This window comes from Galeopterus variegatus, unplaced genomic scaffold (assembly GCF_000696425.1).
Source record: "Galeopterus variegatus unplaced genomic scaffold, G_variegatus-3.0.2 Scaffold2824, whole genome shotgun sequence".
NCBI lineage: Eukaryota > Metazoa > Chordata > Mammalia > Dermoptera > Cynocephalidae > Galeopterus > Galeopterus variegatus.
This window is the reverse complement of record NW_007728935.1, coordinates 27499-31657: the sequence shown is the minus strand read 5'-3', so window position 1 is coordinate 31657 and position 4159 is coordinate 27499. Positions and strand designations below refer to the sequence as shown.

Below are 4159 nucleotides of genomic sequence, written 5' to 3'. Positions count from 1 at the left end.
CCCATGGCCTTGGTGTTATCAGCACCGCACTCTACCGAGTGAGCCACGGGCTGGCCCCATAGTGTGTCAATTTAGGCTTTAAATTATTTGCCTAAAAGTCTTGAATAGGCACTTGACAAAAGAAGATATCCATGGGGCTGGCCAGTTAGCTCAGTTGGTTAGAGTGTGGTGCTGAAAACACCAAGGTCCCAGGTTTGATCCCTGTACTGGCCAGCCATCAAAAAAAAAAAAGGAGACATCCAAGCCAAATGGCTGATAAGCTCATGAAAAGGTGCTTTAGTCATCAGGGAAATGTAAATTAAAACTATAAGGTAACACTTACCTGGCAGGGGAGATACCATGATCACGAAGGTGGTTTTCTTATCCATTGCACTCTGCACGTGCTTCCCCCTACAATTTCCCCAAATGTAGAAACAAAACAAACAAACAAACAAACAAAAAACTCTACAAGGTAATACCGATATCCACATACCAGTATGGTTTAGTCATCAGGGAAATGTAAATTAAAACTATAAGGTAACACTTACCTGGCAGGGGAGATACCATGATCACAAAGGTGGTTTTCTTATCCATTGCACTCTGCACGTGCTTCCCCCTACAATTTCCCCAAATGTAGAAACAAAACAAACAAACAAACAAAAAACTCTACAAGGTAATACCGATATCCACATACCAGTATGGTTAAAATGAAAAATAACATACCTATTGTCAAGAACATGAAATAACTCTTATACATTGCTCATGGTAATATAAATTAGTACAACACTTTGGAAAGCTGTCAGTATCAATGAAATCAATCTTATGACCCAGTAATTCTACTCCTAGTTATACAGCCAACAGAAATGTGTATGTATATTTCCCAAAAGCTATATACAAGAATGTTCAAAGAGGCACTCTTATAATAGCCCCAAACTGGAAATATCCCAAATATCTACCATCAATAAAATGGATAAATTTTAGTGTATTTCTACAATGGTATATACCACAAGGAGAAAGAATGATATGCAGCAACATAGATTAATTTCACAATGTTCAGCAAAAATCATATGCATGAGTACATATTGTTTGATTCCTCCTATATGAAATTCAAAAGCAGACAAAATTAATCTATGGCATTAAAAATCAGAATAGCAGTTGTGTCTGGAAGGGCTCGCTGGTCAACTCGGTTGGTTAGAGTGCAGCCTTATAACACCAAGGTCACAGGTGGGGATCCCCATACTGGTCAGCAGCCAAGAAACAAAAATGGTGTGACTGGGAAGGGATATCAAGGGGCATTAGGGAATGCTGGTAATGTCCTGTTTCTTGATCTGGATGCTGGTTACGTGAGTGTGCCCACTTTGTGAAAATTACTTGAACTGTACATTTATGATTTGTGCATAAATAATTTTTCAGTGGGCTTGTGCCACGTTGGTCATATGCTCTGCTATCTCTTCTCCTTGTGACCAAGCCCTGGCAAGTTTAACACTCTATTTATAATCATAGAATAGGAGAACAAAGCTAATGGACCCCTGCAGGGGCCAAGGTCATGAACCTAAGAAAAAGGGTGTGATTGATTAGGCCTACCCTTAAGCAAAATATCAGAAAGGCATTTACACAAGTTGTTATTTTTTGGTTTTCTTCTTTCTCATTCTAGAAGAAAAGTGATGTGAACAGGAGCGAGTGGATCACATGAGACGAGGTTTGTTAAAACACATTGTAAACCCTAAGTTTTAACATTGCAACAGTTTTTAATAGCAGATAAAGTTAAATGGCAGGACCGGCTGTGGGAGGCAAAAAGGGAAAATAAAAGTAGAAAAAAAGGCGCAATGAAGAGCGTCCCTCCGGTGATATCTTTTTTCCCTCCTCTCCTCCGCCTTGGATTCTGGAAGAGCTTTGGGCCTATGACACTTTTCCCGCCCCTGGCATTTGTTCTCTCCGCCAGACTGAGTCCCGTTCTCCGCCGCTAGAGGGCGGTAAGGACACACTGAGCTGGGGCCGCAGCTGCAGAATAGAGAGCAATCCGGGGGCTGGAGGGGCGGCCTAGGGTTAATCTGGCTTTGAGGGGCAGACCCCGGACTGGCCAGATCTTCCTCTCTCCTCTATCCCAAGCCGAGCTACGAAGGAACTGTGAAGCAAGAGGAAAGGGAGGCACTTCGCACGTTGCATTTAATCACTGATGTACTGAAATCGGGGGCATGGGGGTGGGAAATTGGGGACGCTTTTTTCCTGTGGATTTGTGGAGAATAAAATGTGCGTTGCCTCTGCAAAGGGCTTGGATACCAGCGCCAGGAGTCCAGGTCTTTCAGGACCAGGGTCGTGGGAGCTTTCAAAAGGGGGAGAGAGGCACAGTAGGCTTTTGAAAGGATTCCGTATCAACACTTTCCTTACTGTTGAGCGATTTTCTCTTGCACTCTTCCCCTTCCCATGCTCCAGTCCAGTGACTTCTCTTCAGAGCCAGAAGGGATCTAAAAGGCCATTCACTACTGTGCTTCTCAAATTATGCCTAAGTGTCACCAGGGTCAGAATCAGCTGGATGCTTGTTAAAAATGCAAATTCAAGGGCCCTACCTCAGACTTACTGAGTTAGAACCACAAATAGGCCAGAAACCCGTATTTTTAAACAGGCACCCCCTCTCCTCCACTATACACACGTGGCTATTGCTGCATTCTAAATTTTTAGTTCTTTAGTTCAGCCTCCTCAATTTGCAAAGGAAGAAACAAAACCCAGAGATAAAGTAACTTACCTATGTTTACCCAGCTGGTTGGCAGTGTCCCTATGACTTATATCAAGACCCTGACCACTGACATTACACCAGTAAGTTTTTACTCCATGTTTCTGAGAGCCCTGGAGTCTTAAAGAGGTGCTTCAGGGGTTCTGCAAATATTCGATCCTAAGGCGACCTGTTTAAAAGAAAAAAAATTTTGAAACTTCTTACGATGTGAGTCAGGATTTTTAAAAATATCGCGTCTCCAATTGTCATCCATCGTCTCCACTTAATATCATTAAGATCATCATAAAAGTCACACTGTTAGTACTTACTAGCTTAAATAAAATAGACTATTGAAATGTCACTTTGATCTGTTTTATATATTGGGAATCTGTGTAAAATTTCATTTGGCGAAACAGTTCCACTGCTCTATATAACATTTATTGGATGGACACCCTTTAAACTCTGAGAACACCGTGTTTAGCACTGTGGAAATAAACAAAGACCACCCGGACGAGAAGAAACAAGAGCTATTTATTCAGAGCTTGCTATCGCTGGGGAGTCAGCCACCATCACTTGCATTTGACAGAGACTCAAAGGTAGGCAGGGGAGTGGGATAGCTTTATAGTGAAAAAGAAGGGAAGACCTCAGGTATGTCCTGATTGGAGGTGCTGGCATGGGGAAGCTGGAGGTGGGCTGCCTAGAACTGGAGCATGCTATGTGATTGGTTTGGGGAACATATTTGGCTTTCTCTGCTTGGTCTTGAGTTGGAAATGGGGCAAAAATTAGGGAAGTTGGCACTCACTGACTTGGTCAAGTCCTGACTGTTCTGGGTTGATTGCTACAGAGGTTGTGGTTTGGCTTCCCGGACCAGATGCTGCAGAGGCTGTGGGTTAGAGTTCTGTTGTCATATATGGTCTGGCCATTGTCTGTCTGTATTTTCAGTCTCTTAGCATTATATGCATGATTTCATTTAAGCCCCATCACAGCCCCATGAGATTGGTGATATAATTCTTTCAGCTTTATGAATGAGAAATGTAGCTGCAGAGCAGTTAGGTAACTTGTCCAAAGTCAAACAGTTATTAAGAGGTAAAGCTGGGACTTGAGCCTAAATAAACTGACCTCAGAGCCCTGGGTTTTTCACTAATATGCTATATTTCTGTCTCAATTTCTAAGTGTAGAAATTGACAAGCTGTCTAAAAGTTCATATGAAAATGCAGAGGAACTGCAAGAACCGATACAACTTTCTTTTTTTTTTTTTTTTTTTAAAGATGACCGGTAAGGGGATCTCAACCCTTGGCCTGGTGTTGTCAGCACCACACTCAGCCAGTGAGCCAACCGGCCATCCCTATATAGGATCCGAACCCGCGGCCTTGGTGCTATCAGCACCGCACTCTACCGAGTGAGCCACAGGCCGGCCCAACCGATACAACTTTCAAAGAGAATAACAAAGCTGGAGAGCTGACACCACCT

At 42.8% G+C, this 4159-nt stretch overlaps 1 non-coding gene across 1 annotated transcript; it reads left to right on the top strand.

The window, feature by feature from the left end:
- Positions 1–139: 139 nt before the first annotated feature.
- TRNAF-GAA lies at positions 140–213 on the top strand. Its single transcript has one exon. It is a non-coding gene; the product is annotated as a tRNA-Phe (tRNA).
- Positions 214–4159: the final 3946 nt, after the last annotated feature.